Source organism: Panthera onca, chromosome A1, assembly GCF_046562875.1.
Source record: "Panthera onca isolate mPanOnc1 chromosome A1, mPanOnc1 haplotype 2, whole genome shotgun sequence".
Lineage (NCBI taxonomy): Eukaryota > Metazoa > Chordata > Mammalia > Carnivora > Felidae > Panthera > Panthera onca.
The window spans coordinates 178,832,566-178,851,828 of record NC_138339.1 but is presented as its reverse complement, the minus strand read 5'-3'; the positions used below and the strand labels follow the sequence as shown (position 1 = coordinate 178,851,828).

Below are 19,263 nucleotides of genomic sequence, written 5' to 3'. Positions count from 1 at the left end.
TATCTGTGACCAAGTAAAACAGTTATTCTGTTATTTATGGAAAATTGAATTGCTGTTTTGGATTGAGACTATACTAACTCTCTGGGCCTCAGTTGACTTCATAGACGTTCTTTCTTTCCCGTACCCCACTTTCTCTAGATTAATACTTTTCTGATGTGGTAGATATTGATGGTAGACAAGCTATTTTGTGAATTTGGGAAGAGGAGAATCACATCATGAGGATATGATTATCTAATTCTGTAGACTAATACTCTGTCACACTAGAGCTTAGTCTGTGTAGAGTCCTAATTTGGCTCACTGTTCTGAAATCCCAATAGATTAAAAATTCCTATTCTTTATATTTTTAAGAGCTTTATATTAAAAGCCATTTGATTTTATTGGCCTATGTGGGTAGTTTAATTTCAATAGAAACTCTGAGGTTAAAAGGAAGACATGGATTTTTGTCTTAGGACATTTAGAAGTTACCACCAAAGCTCTGTTTAATAAAAGAGGATTAAAAATTTATGGGAGTAATAAAAATAAAATTATAAAGCCTATCCTTCATTTTAATTATGTATTTCACTTGAAAAATATGTTTGTTTCACTGGAATAAGTTGCTCTCATTAATTCAATTTCAAATATTGAAAATTTATTATTGATATGCCTTTTTCTACTAAAGCTGATTCAATAATTTTAAAAAACAGAAAATGAAAGAGAAGGTTCCCCTTGTCAAAAAAAAAAATATTTGCCTTACAAAGAATTCACCTTGGAATTCACTATAATAAAGGATCTAGCCTTTAATTTAATATTCTTTGTAGTAATTTAATAAATATGTACTATAGTTTCCCATTTTGTACACCGAAGAGCAGTGATGCGTGAAATTGAAACAGATGTTGGATATTAAATAACAATCCATGATATACTTTACAAGGAAGGGAAAGAAATAATATTTATTGAATGCTTACATGGCACTACATAAATAGCAGTGCCATTTAAAGCTCACAACAACCCTATAAAGAACATGTTATTATCTGAGACTTTCGGTGAAAGAAACTAAAATCCAAGGAATGCAACTTAGTCCAAGGTCAGTCAAGAAATTTTAGATGGTTGAAGACTCCCTATCATCTGTCCACTACACCCTTCTATTTTATATCAGAAGGGAACATTCTTTTCTAAGATAGTAGCACAAAGGATAATAATAAGGAATATTTTAGGTATGTAGTGACAACAATGTTGCCACTAGGTGCTTCTGTTGGTGGCATGTTGGGGAAAATTTGGTTGTAATGAAGACAGGTTCCCAAATTTCAAGTTATTAATTTGGATGCTACTTCCATAAGAGTAATGAGAAAAATTTGACCTTGGAATTCAATTTTTGAATTTACTAACTCGTCAAACCAATGCCTTCTAGCCTAATAGTTAAGAGATTAAATACTTGAGCCAGTCTTCCCCAGTTTAAATCCTAATTCTACCAGGTACTGCCTGTATAATTCACTTAAAGATGTGTGGAGATTATAAGGATAGAAGTTATTATTCAGAAAAATGTAAAACCTCTGTTTGCTACATGGTAAGGATATACATGTTATCTACAATTAATATTTTCATATTTTATGCTTAGAGAAAACACCTTCTGATGTTGATTCTTAGGTGCAAGGTGTTTAATATAATCATAGTTCTACAAAATAGCGAATTTGATTTTAGCCTTGACTTCAAGAAAGAAAAGGCTAATCTGCAAAATATCTACCATGAAAGAGAGAACATAATAAAGTAGATAGCACAGTACAGCAGAAATCATAGATCCAATAAAAATAGTAAATGTGTAAGAAGGAAGCTGTAGGAATAAGCAAGTAATAAATAAGCTTTAGGATACATATTAAAGACATTAAGAGTAATTCATATAGAATAGCTGATTTGGAGAGAAGTAGTTCTATTAAGAATACCAAAAATAAACTTTGACCATTAACAGGTGAAAAAGTCTGAGAGTTTAGGAATTTAGGAGGAAAGCAAAATTTCACAAATGTAGATGTGGAAAAAGATAAGAAACAAGGAAAAGGTGATTAGCAAAATTACAATAATGAAAAAGACAGTGCCATCCAGATGATTGTATTTTGAGCCATAGTACCAACTGGCGGGTGAAATGTTATTCATGAAAAAATATTAAAAAGATGTTTGAAACTTAACAGAACTGTACAATGACATGTATTTATATTTTGTGCTCAAATTAAATTTTGGTAAAATTTATAGTCAAGAAGTCAATTATATCAGAACTCGTGAAGGTTTTGAGATCTTATCCTACTTGCAAACTAACATGATACTTATGAAACTCTTGGATCAGAGAGGAAAAAAGTACAGAATAGCTAGGAGATATGCATATATGCACTGGTTACCTTGTCCACCATGTCTATGGAGTGATTTGATGGACCCCAGTGCAGGCCCCCCACTTTCCTGTGAGTTTTGGAATAGCTGAGAAACTCAGGGTCAAAAGTCCACCGGTTTTAAGCAAGCAGCCTACCCCAGAGCAAGCAGGAAATAAGTGAGTCTACTTTCCTCTGGAGAGTAAGCAGCTCTCACTGTAGTTGTCTTGACCTACTAGATGACTATGTAACCAGGCACAGAACTGTTCAGTATCAGAGGACAGAGAAACCTGGCCATCTGGCACACTCCTCAAGGCTGTGCAGGGCCCATGGTAGACTGCCTCTCCAAGCAAATCATATTCAGTACTTACTTTCATTACCTTGTTGAAATAGGGAGTTAAAGACCCCTCAAAGAGTTGTCAAAAGCGATGCATCAGCATTGATCGAACCTACAGTTAAGAATTTCATTCACTGCAGGGATAATAGGAAGAAAACCACCAACTCCCCAAATTTGATTTAACAGACTCTTATTTTTCCTTTCGTGAACTACCTATTACACAGAGAAGAATCCTGAGCTTTAGCATAATTCAATAGTCAAACTGATTACGCAAAATCAAACAGTGACCCTAATCATATTTTAATGATTTATTCTTGTCCTCATTTTACTACATATGTTCTAATATTGAGGCAGAGGCTGGATCTGTATTCATATTCTATAAAGAAGTAAAGCCTTTATAAACATGCAAACTTAATTTTCATAACCCAAAGGAATGTGAACATTTCCCATTGTCTTCCTCCTTTCCATTCTTTGTGATTTCTTAAAAATACACATTACCAACTTTCAGTACACATCCTTGCTTCATCCCTTATAATTGAAATGTGTACTACTTAATCATATTGAATATCACATCTGTGAGCTCAGCCATAGTACAAATAGTGTGGCAGTTATTTATGTGAAGATAATACATTCAGTAAGAATCACTCACTCTGGTCATAGAAATTTACTTATTTTGTTTATAAAGATTATAAATGCAAATGTATATATTTAAATAAGCACATATATCACTATAGGATAATTTTAAAGCTTAAAGAACATAATTCATAAATAAAATATCTGATTTCGAGAAAACACTTATGAGTTCATTGTGAATTATGACTCCAAGGGAGGTTGAAGATACAAATTTTTGTGAAATTACATAAATAATGCCATGTCATAAATTGCATTGCTATATTGGTATAGTTTTCATAAATTGTAAATATCATTGTCATTTCCAATGAAAAACAGTGAAACAATAAAATAATACAGCAATTCAAAACATTTTAAGTGTGAGTTCTAGTTCAATTTTTGTTAATGGATGTATATTATAGTATGTCATAATTATTGAGAATTTACTATTGCTTACACAGGTAGATAGATTCGTGAGAAATCTGGAGATTCAAAATCCATATTTTCTATGTGCTTAAATACGTCTTTTTTTTTTTAACATTTATTTTTTTTTTGAGACAGAGAGAGACAGAGCATGAACAGGGGAGGGTCAGAGAGAGAGGGAAATACAGAATCTGAAACAGGCTCCAGGCTCTGAGCAGTCAGCACACAGCCCGACGCGGGGCTTGAACTCACATACTGTGATATCGTGACCTGAGCCGAAGTCGGACGCTCAACCGACTGAGCCACCCAGGCGCCCCTTAAATATGTCTTAAAATACATATTATACAAGGTAAAATATATATTTACTATATACTTACATGAATGGTAATAATATAGTCTATTAATATTTATGGCAATATTAAAAGTAATAGTGTAAACTATTGATGGATATTAATAATATCAATAAGTTATTTTAATTATTTAGAATAATAAACTATAAAATACTTTATATTATATTTTATGTTAATATAAAATGTAAACCTCAAGTTTATATTAATATCAATAGGAATTATAACATTTAAATTCTGTGCGTTTTTTCCCTAGTTTTAGGCTCCCCCCTTCCCCATCTAGAAACAATCATTTACTCAGAAGTATACTTAGAGCAAAAGCTTGTACCACAGAGGTGTTTCACCGGTGTTGATAGGGGACTACTCAGTAGCCATGATATAACACATTGTTGACTTAAAAGAAATCACCTTAAAGATTAAGGATGTTTCGGGGTGTCCTTAACTTTTCCAGATTGATTGGCTTGCGTTCTTAATCATAAGATAGCAACTTTTCCATAATATTTAAGAAATGTTTCCCTGTTATAATTGCCAAAATGTAAAAATGGTAAGTGTTGATTATACTATTCCACTTTACAAATGGATTTATATTATGTAACTGGGTATACTAATATGAATTATTTTATTAACATATTCACTTATGGTATAATTATATGACTGTAATATTATCAATGCAATATATATTAGTAAATGAAATATTACCTGTTTATATTAAGATTAATTATTTTATTCATATTATATCCAGGATTTATTTATTTATTATTTCTTTCCAGGATCTATTTAAACTGCATTACAGTATACTATTAAATTATAATAGCTTATTATATTAGGAATAAAAACTTATTAAACAACAAGTAGCTTTGATTATTCAACATGCCAAATAATTGTGGAGAAAATCAGTATTCATATTGAACTTAAAAAAAACTTACATTGCTAGAATTGCACATCATGTAATATCCTTAGGATAATATGTTGCAAGTTTGGAAGTTAAGAAAAACTATAGTATAGCACATCATGTTATTTAGTAAGATTTATTTTTGATGAAATTGCATTAGGAGAACAGTGATTCTTTTATGAAAATTGTAATGATTTCTAATGTAATATATTCTATCTGAAAATCAAATTATTGCTGTATAAAACAGAGAAAACAATCCTAGTCTTTTTAAATGAAAAGTATTGACATAATATATTGGAATGATTTATTTCATTTCATGGAAATTAAAATACAGCACATTTAAAATAAAAATGACTACTTACAGAAGTACATAATAATGTTAGCCTCAAGAAACCATGTACCAGGGCCCTAAACACATACCAGGCCTCTGTGCAGTCTTCTTAATATGCCTATGGATTAGAAAAACTATATATGATTACTTTCCCTACAGACAAAGAAAATAAAGAAAAAAATAAAAAGAAAAGATTGAAACACAATTGGGTATTATTTCAAAACGGCATTGAAACCAAATATGCTAATGAAACAACAGAAATAGATGTCACTGGGCATAAATTTGCACCAGTTACTTAAGCCGTTATGATTGTTCCTATTTTTCTATCATGTGGCAGTCTATAAATATGCATAAAGAAAATATTGTTACATCCCAATTAAAAAATAACTCATTATTGGGGCACCCGGGTGGCTCAGTCAGTTGAGCGCCTGACTTCGGCTCAGGTCATGATCTCGCGGTCTTTGAGTTCCAGCCCCGCGTGGGACTCTGTGCTGACTGCTCAGAGCCTGGAGTCTATTTCAGATTCTATGTCTCCCTGTCTCTCTGCCCCTCCCCCGCTCATGCTCTGTGTCTCTCTGTAAAAAATGAATAAACATTAAAAAAAAATAATGCCTTATATATGTTAGCTAGTCTGGTAGAGGAAGTTAGTTTTTGAGTATTCATAGTTTCCTTCTATTTACTACATATGTATTCCTGATTTCCAAATAATTTTAGCACTGTGAAGTATATTAAATACTATACATGTATTGTACTGAATTTTGTATTTTAATGATTTTCAAGGTACGTATCTCAAAACTCATTTCAAAATTGATTTCCTACTCTGGATACTTCCTAAAAGTTTCACTTTTTTGGAGATCTTTTGCACACGAGCAGTTTCAACTGTCACCTCTATGTAAAATATTTCTCATCAGTGTATTCTGTCTTTATCTTTATTACAGGCCTACTCCTGCATTTCTAACTGCCAAGATTTCTTACACCTCAAATTTAACATGAATTCATAAAATGACAATCATCCTTATTATCTTATAAAATATGTTCTCCAGGAAAGTTGATCAAAGATGTCATTTTTAAGCTGAACTGTGAAGACCAAGAAGTGTACAGCAAAGTGGAGAAGAGACGAAAAGACATTTAAAAACTGAGAAAAATACAATTACAAAGAGAAATGAGATAAAACAGGTATTAAAAATAAATGACATATTTAAAAACAGGTTTGGGATTTTGAGTAATTGAGACTTTCATGATTTCCCAGTCCTTTGAGAAAATTTCCTGTGGGAAATTCAGTGCCCTTCCCCGGATACCTGAGGATATTTGGAGCTTAAAAGAATGTGACCATTTCTGGCTCTCAATTTTCTCCATTCTCCACTTAATTGTATTTACTGTGTATTTCCACAGCTTCTCTGTCTCCTTGTTCTCGACTCAGATACAGGACAAGGATCCTTTCTATTAATGTTTCCCCACATCATTCACTCAGGCATATATGTAGCAAGACATGCACCAAAGAAGGTGATATTGGAAAAATAAGAAACTCTTAAAATGTAATAGTTTTACAGAAAACTCTGATCTTTGGAGTGAATTGGAAACTCTGCAACTAAAACTTTGTCTCTTGCCATATTTTTTATCAGGCTTCATTTTATTCATTTTTTATCTTGCCATGCTTTCTCACTGTACCTCCTTCTGTCTCCTTTCTCCTCTCTCTGTTCTTCCTCCTCCCCTCCGTCCTCCAGTCCTTGGTGATCTTAACATGTCCATAACACATAAAAGGTAACCATTTGTGTATGATTGTGGAACTACCCTTTATTTCACTGTGTTCTTAAAAACTTTATTGGAGTCTTACCTTCCTTAAGAGTCATTTGAAAGCTCTGCAACTGAGAAATTTTCCCTAGCCATACTTTTCTTCAGGGTCAAGTTCTCTATCATGCTCTCCCTCATGCTTTCCTATAGCGTACTAAAATAGAGATTGAAATTGCATACAGTTTATATCTAAAATAAACTGCAGTGAAAGCTATTTAAATAACTCTGTGTGTGTGTGTGTGTGTGTGTGTGCGCGCGCGCATGCGTGCAAAAACAAAAAAAAAGTTACCCTCACTTTTAAAGTTCTAATCTTAATGTATTGGCCCATAAATTTGAATCAGGATCATCCAATGTCATCAGGACTCTTCCAAAGAAAATATTTGCTAGTTCTTAATTGAAAGTTAGGGAGGCAATGAATAGACAGCTTAGAGAAGAGCTGGGCCAAATTAAAGAAAGAAAGAAAAAAGACTAGCAGATGAAAATTACTACTCAACAGACAAATTTTTAAAAAACCAAGTAAATATGCAATATAGTTTCATATTCTTCAGAATATCAAAAATTATAATTATTAATTTAACATGATTTTCTGGCATCTATGTGAGAATAAGTTACCTTTGTATGTATTGGTATTTTTGGATGGGTTGCAGCTTTTCAGAAAGAAGTTTTTTATATTTCTTTAATATTTAATGAAATTAACTTAATAACATCACTGTGTTAATAATATATAATATCATATTATTATGTGATATATATATATAATTATTATGTGATTATGTATAATCTCCTGTAACTTGACTATCTCATACATGTGAAGTATCCCATAGAGAGATTCCTGATATTCAGGGATCCATAGAGAAAGATATATGTCTTAGCACTCTTTAAAGTATCTAACAACTGAAAAATCTCTTACTGCTACTATCTAGCTTGAGAATCCAGTAATAGAAATTCTAGAGATTATTATCTTCTCTCACTCTCTCATTTTGAAGCTCAAGAAATGAAGATGAGATATTAAAGTCACACAGCTGGTAATTTGCTCAGTCATCTGGAATAGAAATCCATTGACACACAGTTTCATTTTTACTGACAAGGAATTTATGTACTGACATAAAATTCTATTTTCAAAAGTAATCTCTGAAGGTCAATGAGACATATACACTAAGGATTCTTATCAGCATCTAGGAGAAGAGAAGATGTGGGGTGGGGGGACAGCGCTTCCTCAGTGTGAGAGAAAGTACTTCCTTTCCATGCCACGTTAGTTAGTAAGATGCACAGATCATGCATGCTTTCAGAAAATAGCTGAATAAAAATATTTTATAATAAATATTTTATTATGAAAATAATATAGTCTTAATTAGGAACTTTGAGAAATACAACAACGTGAATATATTTTAAATATCATGAATCATATTTGGTTAGGGATAACTTCATAGATAACTACTGTTAAAATGCTTTAATGTATGTGTGTAATTGTTTTACTTAAAAATGGGCTCAGGGCTCCTGGGTGGCTCAGTCTGTTGAACATCCAACTCTTGATTTCAGCTCAGGTTATGGTGCCAGGGTTGTAGGATCAAGCCCCACATCTGGCTCTGTGCTGAGGGCAGAGCCTGCCTGGGATTCTCTCTCCCTCTCCATTTGCCCCTCTACCCTGTTTGCTCTCTCTCTCTCTCAAATAAAAAATACTTTAAAAAAATGGACTCATGTGCTATCTACCAAGTTTTTCAATAAGTTCTGATCATTTCTTCATACTATTAAATACTTTTAATATTTTATGTGAATAGTTACATAGTATCTTATTGAGTAGCTGAGTTTATTTATTTATTAAATAAATCATCCATATTTGAAATTTACATATTTTCCAATTGAAGTAATTCCCAAGAATACATTGCATCTATCTATTACGTCTTCAATATATATCCATAGAAATAGAATTTAAGATGGGAAATCCGGGAGTTTTGTAAGTTTCTTTTGTTCAATTTTAGTTAGTTTAATTTTAGTTTTCAAAAATACAAATTTTACAAATTTGTTTTTCAACAACTTTGTTTTTTATATTTTTTGTTTCAAGTTTTTATTTAAATTCTAGTTATTAACATATAGTAGTAATATTAGTTTCAGGAGTAGAAATTAATGATTTTCTAGCAACTTTATAAATATCTGTTTATCCTGAAAATACACGAATCCTACTTATTATTAAATAAAAATGTGTCAGCAATTTGATAAATGAACTGTGATAAATCATTATTTTTTCCTATCTGCTGAGATTGAACACTTTAAAGTAATGTATCTATCTGTATCTGGTCTGTGCTTCTTGCAATTTTATTTTTGGTAACAATTTTATGCTTTCCATATTTCACTCCTATTTTTAAAGTTTAACATTAATCACTTCTTGGCCTTTTGGCTAAGATCAAGTGTAAAGTTTAACATTAGTGTTAGTTTTTTCTTTCTTTTTTTTTAAGTTTATTTATTTATAAATAGAGAGAGAAACCATGTGAGTGGGGGAGGGGCAGAAAGAGAGAGAGAATCCCAAGCAGGCTCTGTGCTGTCAGTTCAGAGTCCGTCACGGGGCTCAATCTCACAAACCAGGAGATTATGACTTGAGCCAAAATCATCAACATCCAGGAACTCAACTGACTGAGCCACCCAGGCACCCCAATGAAATAATCTTCTTAAAAGATATCATTATGGAAGAGTTCTATCAATAAGATAGTACAATAATATTTTGAAATTACCTATAATTTAAAATTAAACAAAAAATTCAAAGTGAGATGAGCTCATGTCTGTAACAAGGTGAGACAGAAATAAAGCATTAAATAAAAACAAGATTTAAAATACCTGGATCCTACCCTATGACCCAGCAATAGCACTGCTAGGAATTTATCCAAGGGATACAGGAGTACTGATGCATAGGGACACTTGTACCCCAATGTTTATAGCAGCACTCTCAACAATAGCCAAATGATGGAAAGAGCCGAAATGTCCATCAACTGATGAATGGATAAAGAAATTGTGGTTTATATACACAATGGAATACTACGTGGCAATGAGAAAGAATGAAATATGGCCTTTTGTAGCAATGTGGATGGAACTGGAGAGTGTGATGCTAAGTGAAATAAGCCATACAGAGAAAGACAGATACCATATGGTTTCACTCTTACGTGGATCCTGAGAAACTTAACAGAAACCCATGGGGGAGGGGAAGGAAGAAAAAAAAAAAGAGGTTAGAGTGGGGGAGAGCCAAAGCATAAGAGACTCTTAAAAACTGAGAACGAACTGAGGGTTGATGGGGGTGGGAGGGAGGGTAGGGTGGGCGATGCGTATTGAGGAGGGCACCTTTTGGGATGAGCACTGGGTGTTGTATGGAAACCAATTTGACAGTAAATTTCATATATTAAAAAAAATAAATAAAAATAAATAAAATAAAATACCTGGATCATCAATAAATTTACACCAGGATAGTAGAATTATGGCTTATATATTTATATTTTCCACTTTCCAGAAATGTATTTAAAGTCTAAATTAATAAATAAAACATTCAAACTAAATCAATTTTTCAACTCACACTAAATTAAAAATTCCTTTAAAATACTGGGAGTTAGATATCAAATTCAAAACTTCCTTCAGTATTGATTTCACTCATGTGGAAACATCTAAGTAAGTGAGGCCAGGATAAGAAATTTTATCTATCTATCATCTATCATCTATCTATCTATCATCTATCATCTATCACCTATCTATCTATCTTTGGCTTCTAAAGAACTGAGATTTATTTCTCACAGTTCTGGAGGACTGACATCTGAAATTAGGATCCCAGCATGGTCAGATTCTGATGAGGGCCCTCTTGAATGTGCACACTGATGACTTCTCATTGCATCCTCACACGCTAGAGAGAGGGCTAACTTGTTCTCTGGTGGAGACAGCTGCCTCTTCTCTTTCTTCTTACACTCTCCTCCTCCTCCTCCTCCTCCTCCTCCTCCTCTTCCTCCTCCTCCTCCCCCTCCCCCTCCCCTCCCCTTCCTTCTCCCCCTTCCTCTTCTTCCTCCTCCTCTTCTTCTTCTTCTTCCCCAGCTTTACTGAGATACAATTGACCCAACATATTATATAAGTTTAAGGTGTACAGCTATTGATTTGATGTATTTATATGTAGCAAACTTATTACCGCTAGCATTAGAAACCAAATCCATCCCATTACATAGTTAACAGTTGTGTGTGTGTGTGTGTGTGTGTGTGTGTGTGTGTGTGGTAAGAACAATAATGTCTCCTCTCCCCAACATTCAAGTGTATGGTACAATATTATTAGTTATAATTACCATGCTGTACATTAGATCCCCAAACTTGCTAATCTTATACTGCGAGCTTGTATACTCTGTCTAAGATCCAGCTTCTTTCCCATTTTTCATGGCTCCATTCCCATTTTCATGGCACTATTCCCATTTTTCATGGCTCCACCCTCATGATCTGATTATCACTCAATGGGTCCACTTCTGAAAACCATCATAATAGGATTAGGGTTTCTTTCAACATATATATTTCAGAAGGCACAATCAGTTCATTGCAAACTTTGAGGTACAGATTTTACCTCACATGTCTAGAAATGTATTTTTGGATCTGTAGGATTCGTTGTAGATATGTGGCTTAGGTTCTTGCTATATATTATTTGCTCCTTAGAACATCTGGTGAGGAAATTAGGGCAGATGAAATCTCATGCAAATGCAATATCAGTTTCTCTTTCTCTCCCTCTATCTCTCAGACATTGAGAATAAAATGCTTTGTCCAATATCACACAAGTGGAATATTGAAAAGCCAGAATTGTAACCCAAGATTCCTAAGATTCTTGATTTTAAGTTAAATGTTATTTCTAATATACTGTATTGACTTCTTGTGATTTTAAAAATCTCTATTAGAGGGGCTCCTGGTTGGCGCAGTCGGATAAGCATCCGACTTCAGCTCAGGTTATGATCTCAAGGTTCATGGGTTTGAGGCCTGCATCCGGCTCTGTGCTGACAGCTTGGAGCCTGGAGCCTGCTTCGGATTCTGGGCCTCCTTCTCTCTCTGCCCCTCCCCTGCTCACGCTCTGTCTCTCTCAAAAATAAATAAACATTAAAATTTTTTTTAAATACAAAATCTCAATTAGAAAAATATTATCCAAATATGTATCCTGATGTTGCACTAAAACTATATCATTTTTATATCTCATCATTTTTAAAACATCTTACCTAAGAAATTTGTAAGAGTTTTCTTCTTTGACTTCAAGATTTCTCCACATAATATTATTCTTAGTATTATTCTTTTTTTTTCAATTTATTTGAGCTATAATTGACATATAATACTATATTTCTTTCAGGTGTACAACATAATGTTTGATATTTGTATATATTACAAAATGATTACCACAATAAGTCTAGTTAACACCTGTCATCATATATAATTAGACAAAGTTTTTCTCTTTTGATGTGATCTTTTAAAATCCACTCTCCCCATAATTTTCAAACATGCAATATGGTATTATTAACTATAGTCACTGTGTTGTATATTACATAGCCAGGACTTTATTTTATAACATTGCATACCCAAGGATATTTACTTTTTAGCTTCAATTCTGTACTTTTCGACCCTCTTCATTTTGCCCATTCCCACCCCCTGCCTTTGGCAACCACCAATCTGTTCTTTGTATCTATGAGCTAAGATTTTTGTTTTGTTTTGTTTTTAGATTCTGTGTGTGAGACCCTATGGTATTTGTCTCTGTTGACTTATTTCACTTACTGTTGTGCTATCAAGGTTTATTCATATTGTCACAAATGGCAAGACTTCTTTCATTTTAATGGATGAATAATATGCCACTGTGTGTATGTATGTCACAATTTCTTTATCCATTCATCCATCAATGGACACTTAGATTATTGTTTATCTTGGCTATTGTAAGTAATGTTGCATGAACATCGAAGTGCATATATCTCTCCAAGTTAAAGTTTTCTTTCTTTATTTCTTTTCTTTCTTTCAAGTTAAAGTTTTCTTTGTCTTCTTTCTTTCTTTCTTTCTTTCTTTCTTTCTCTTTCTTTTGAGGCATAAATACCCAGAAGAAGAATTGCTGGATCATATGATAGTTCTATTTAAGATATTTTACAGAACTTCCATGATGTTTTCTACAGCGGATGCACCAATTCTCATTCTCACAAAGAGTACACAAGGGTTGGTTTTTTCCACATTCTCACCAGCACTTGTTATTTCTTATACTTTTGGTAATAGCATACTAATGTGTGAGGCGATACCTCAGTGTGCTTTGGATTTTCATTTCACTGATGATTAGTGATGTTGAACATCTTTTCATTGGACTGATAGCTATCTGTATGCCTTCTTTGGAGAAATGTTAATTCAGATTTTTTTGTCCATTTTAAAATCAGATTATTTGTTTTCTTGCTGTTGAATTGTATGAGCTTTATATATTTTGGACATTAATCCTTTATAAAGATTTGATTTACAAATATTTTCCCCTATTTGGTAGGTTGCCTTTTCATTTTTTTGATGGTTTGCTTTCATATATAGAAGATTTTTAGTTGGATGTTTTTGTTTATTTTTGGTTTTGTTGCTGTGGAAACAATTTTTAAGAAATAAAAATCTGAATGTTGAAATTGAATTAATACTTTTTGCATATGTTAGGGGGAAATTATTCCTGGCTCAACTTTATAAATTTATAATATAAATTTATAAAAATAAATTTATAAACTTTATAAATTGGGTTTGAGTTAAAATTGTCTGATGTCCTTCTCTCCCATTCTCTCTCACACATAGCACACACACACACACACACACACACACACACTTTTTTCCCCCTTATAATTTCATGAAATCTTCTAACTTTTCTATTCATTGTGGTTACCTATTTGCCTCATAGTGGGTCTGGGATCTAGCCTTCTTCTGAGATATTTCCATCTAGTTTTTATATTTCAACTCTAGCTCAAAATGAACTTCCCTCCAAGAATCATGATCCCAAGTGTAATGCATTCCATACACGCTTCACAAATATAAGCCATTAATACCTAGAGAAACCTGCGCCATTGAACCTTTCATGATTTTATGATAACATGATAAATATTTTTTTGAGCTGGGTTGAGTATATACACATAACAGAGTGAAAAACAGTCAGTTGATGAGTGAAAGATGGAGACTGTGGACTGCATGTCCAAGGTTGCTTTAATGAATCAAATATCAACAGATTATATAATAACAACATATTTGGAAAATTATAAACAAAACATGTAGAAGTTAGAAAAAATGTTTAATATTTGTTAAAAATATTTTTCAAAATCAGTAAAGAGGTGAAATTAGGTTGAAATATGCTAAACATTTTATTACAGAAAAGGTGAAAGCAATATGATTGCAAATAATTATTTATGTATACCTGTGAATGATCAGTGATCCCTTAAATATGCCTATATTTAGATTATATAGAGTCAAATGGGCTACAGTGCAAAACTATTATTATTTAGTTAGTTATTTTTGTTAATCATACTCAGAATAAATATTGTAACACAACCCAAAGGAATATATCACAATTAAATTGTATAAGCGTACTGTGTTCTGATTCAAAAGGAATAGTAAAAATGTCCTTTATGTAAAGAACTTTCAATCTATAATATCAGTAGTATAGAAGAACAGGAGACAGATGCATATAACTAGATTACTACAACAGGTAGAGAAAAATACGTAGGTATTCTAAGAGAATATAGAGAAGAGAATTTAACCCATCTTCGGTATTAAACTCTTTGACAAGTGGCTGTCTGTAGATGCTAGAGTATAAGTTTGATTTACATAAATCCATTTTCAAGGAGTTTGTTCATTTTGTACCATCAAGGTCATTGAGTTGAACAAGATGTTAACTCGGTAGGTTACAGGCCATATATAACAGTGATCTATTTCCACATAACTGTGTCAAGTGAGGACACAACTGTGAATGGTATTAGTTGCAGTTAATACAGTACTATGAAATGTGAGAACTGCCTACACTGTATAATAGATTATAATTCTATATTTTTATTATATAAAATTTTATTATAGTTAGAAATTTCCCCATGGTTTGTTAGAATCAATATATATTATGTGTATGAGTGGGTGTTTACTTTTATGGATTCAAGGACCACATTGTCCAAAAATAACTCTCTGGAATTACTTTCTTAAGAAAATTATCATTATGCTCTCTAGCTTGCTATTATTCTGAAGAACATTATGCAGAAAATTGTCCTATCCATTTCATGGATATTATGAATAATTGGAATCTAACCAACAATAACATTGATTTCCATAGAAATTTTGTGTAATAGACTGGTAAGAACTAAATTGACCCACTTTCAGCTTATGTCATGTGTGGCCAATGCCTTCCAGTGTTCTGTATTAGCAAATTTTAATAAGGCCAAATGTGATGCTCTGTTGTAATATTCAACTAACTGATAGGGCATTTTAAACACAGCCTAGCTTAATAATATTTAGCCCAGCAGCCAGTATTCTACAAGTGCTGTGCCAGAGAACTTTCTAATCCAGGATGCTTCCACCAGATGGTATTCATCCTACCATATGTTTCAATGCCTAGATAAGCATAATGGTACAATGCCTGCTACTTAATTCAATAGTGAAATTGCGTGAATTAATACATGCTGAGGGTAAATGATAGAAGTAAAGTAATAAATATGGGAAGAGGGTAATAAAATCAGCTGACAAATAATGCCAGTAATTTTTTCTACTCTATGCTTCTCTATTCAGGGGAAACAAGATTGAAAATATAAATTAGGATTAGTGGATAACATTTTGTGCTTTGTTAACTTCTATAACATTATACATGTCTTTAAGTACTCAGCAACTAAATTTTTCGATGTATAAAATTAAGACAGATATAGATTATGACTAATTTAAAATATTACTAATGCCTTAAATCTTACAAAGTTTCTGAGTTTCCTTAGCCAAGGCCTTCCAGTGTCTGACATGGCCACTTCTTCTCTATAACAAAATTAACCCTGAGTTTCCATCATTTTTTCTAAAAATTTTACAGCTAGTAAAGTACATTTTTTCCATCACTAATACACTGGGTATTGCAAGGAACTCATAATATTCTAGTTAGAGATAATTACTCAATAAAATTTTTATAACAGAGTGAAATAATTTTATTATGAAAGAAAGATTTTACTATACAAAATAGTTGCAAGTTAGTAAAACACATATCTGGTTTAATATCTCATAATAATCTCATATGTGCCTGCTCTTGTTTATTCTCAAACAGCAGAAGGTACTCATACAAAATAATATTTATTTTCCATAGAGGATAATGCGTTTGAATTTTTCAAGCGACTTTCTTTCAAAAGTCCTTTTTTCAGCCAATGTCATGTCTTTGCATGTAAGTTAACCTTGAATCATAAATATATTCACTCAAGGGTGCCTGTGTGGCTCAGTCATTTGAACACCTGACTCTTGATTTCCATTTAGGTCATGACCCCAGGGTTATGGGATCAGGCCCCACGTGGGGCTCCACGCTGAGTGTGGGGCCTGCTTGGGATTCTCTTTCCCTTTTTCTTTGCCCCTCGTCCATTTGCACTTTTTCTCTCAAATATAAATACATTTATTAATTCACTGAAAAATGACATCAGCAAAATGGTAGAGTAAGAGATCCCATCCTTCGTTTCCTCACAGAAAGCAGCAATTACACAGCTATCCACAAGTGAAAATAGCTTTGTGGGAGCAGAGGAGATGAGTTAAGAAGGTACAGCAACATGGTGTAATGAAAAAATGGAGAATCACCACACAGAAAGGGTAGGAAGAACAGTTTCACTTGACCTGCATCACCCCACCCCACAGGCCAGCACAGCTCACTGGCAAGAGGAACTCCCAAACCCAGAAGTGCCCCCCATGGGGAGGAGAGCCAGACAGGTGAGCATCCAGCTTCCTAGTGTGGGTCTGCAATCTGCACTCCACGGTGGCTCTATGAGTGCCCCTGCACAAAAATCCACTGTCACAGTGGGCTCACCTGCTCACTGAATAGTGCAGCCACTGCTGCAGTGAGCATGCCTGCATGCTGGACTCGGGGGTAAGAGGAACACCTTTGGTCATGGTTTTCCCCCATAGTGGAAAAAGGGAACAAAAGGACCCTAACAGTCCACCAATGAGAACCCCAATAGCCCTCACTGCCACTGTGGACACCCACAGCTTTGGCTGCTGATGACCTGCACCATTTTGCCAATGCTGAACTCAGCTGATTGATCCACATGGAGACTATGCCACTGTCCCTCCCCAGAGCTGGAACCACTGCACCTTACCCAGCTGCCACCCTTCCACCCACACATAGCGGAAGGTTTTTGTAATCATTCTATAAAGTCTGGAAGAGGTAACTTATTTCTCAAATGCATAGATACCAATTCAAGGCTATAAAAACATGAAAATCAGGAAAACATGGCACCACCAATGAAACACAATTTTCTAAAGAAATGGAGATCTCCAAGTTCCCCAACAAAGAATTTTTAAAAATCATCTTAGGGACCCCCAGGTGGCTTAGTCGATTGAGCATCCAACTCTTGATTTCCACTTAGGTCATGATCCTGGGTTCATGGAATTGAGCCCATGTCAAGCTGTGGACTGAGCGTGGAGCCTGCTTAAGATTCTCTCTCTCCCTCTCTCTCTCTCTCTCTCTCTCTCTCTCCCTCTTCTCTCTCCCCCCACCTGCATTTTTTCTCTCTAAAAAGTTAAATTAAAAATCAAATTAAAGAAGGTCAATGAAAAAGATGATTATTTCAAAGAAGCTCAATGAGCAAGAAAAACAAAGCTGGAAGTGTCACATTCCTTACTTCAAAATATACGACATAGCTACAGTAATCATGAGAGTATACTGTGGGTATAAAAACAGGAATATAAAGCCCAGAAATAAATCCATGTATTTATGGACAAGTGATGTTTGACAAGAGCACCAGGTACACACGACTGGGGAAAGGATAGCTTCTTCAATAATTGGTGCTGGGAAAGCTGGATATCACATGCCAAAGGATGAATTACACTCTTATGTCATGCCACATACAAAACTCACCTCAAAACAGATTAAAGACCTAAACATAACATATAACACTATAACATTTTTACAAGAAAGCATAAGGAAAAAGCCTCCTGATATTGGTCTGGGCAATGATTTTTTGGGTATGACACCAATAGTATAGCTAACAAAAGCAAAAATTGATAAATTGGATTGGATCAAGTTTCTGTAAAGCAAATGAGTAATCAGCAGAGTGAAAAAGCAACCTACAGAATGGGAGAAAACATATTCAAGCCATATGTCTGATAAGAGATTAGTATCCAAAATATATATATAACTCATACAACTCAGTAGCAAAAGAAACAAATCACCGATTAAAAAATGGACAAAGGACCTGATATTGATGGAGCTATGTTAAATGAAATAAGTCAGACAAAGAAAGAAAAATACCAATGATTTCACTCATATGTGGAATTTAAGATACAATACAGATAACAAAGGGGAAAAAAAAGAGAGAGAATGAGAGAGAGAGAGAGAGAGAGAGAGAGAAAACAAGAAACAGGCTTAACTATAGAGAACAAATTAATGGTTACCAGAGGGGAGTGGAGGGGGTATGGGTGAAATAGGTGATGGGGATTAAGGGGTGAACTTGTCCTGATGAGCGTCTGGTGTTGTATAGAAGCTTGAATCACTGTATCGTATACCTGAAACTAATATCACACTGTATGTTAACTAACTGGTGTTGGAATAAAAACCGAAAAAAAAAAAAAAAAGACATAAAAAGATGTAAAAAAAGACAACAGGAAAAAGTAAAAAGGCTCCTCAATTATGAGGAAATGCAAATCCAAATCACAATGAGATATCACTTCACACAAGTTGGGATGGCCATTATGAGAAAGACAAGGGGTAACAAATGTTGCTGAAGATATAGAGAAAAAGAAATCACTTGTATATGGTTGGTAGAAATGTAAATTGGTATAACCATTATAGAAAACCATATGGAGATTCATCAAAATATTTAAATAGAATTATCATATGATAACCATCCATTTCTGGGTATATATCCAAAGGAGAATATGTAATCAGTATCTTGAATAGATACCTGCACTCCCATGTTCACTTCAGCATTAATAACAGCCAAGATATGGAAACAATCTAAATGTCTGTCAATGGATGAATGGATAAAGAAAATGTAATACACACACAC

At 33.7% G+C, this 19,263-nt stretch overlaps 1 long non-coding RNA gene and 1 other non-coding gene across 2 annotated transcripts in view; one reads left to right on the top strand and one right to left on the bottom strand.

Annotated features, from left to right (window-relative positions):
* Positions 1–19,263, bottom strand: part of LOC132681931 (uncharacterized) — a 97,522-nt gene that overhangs the window by 58,582 nt on the left and 19,677 nt on the right. The gene's annotated exons all lie outside the window — the stretch shown is intronic.
* On the top strand, positions 9,436–9,628 carry LOC132682647 (U2 spliceosomal RNA). The gene has a single exon (XR_009611806.2). It is a non-coding gene; the product is annotated as a U2 spliceosomal RNA (small nuclear RNA).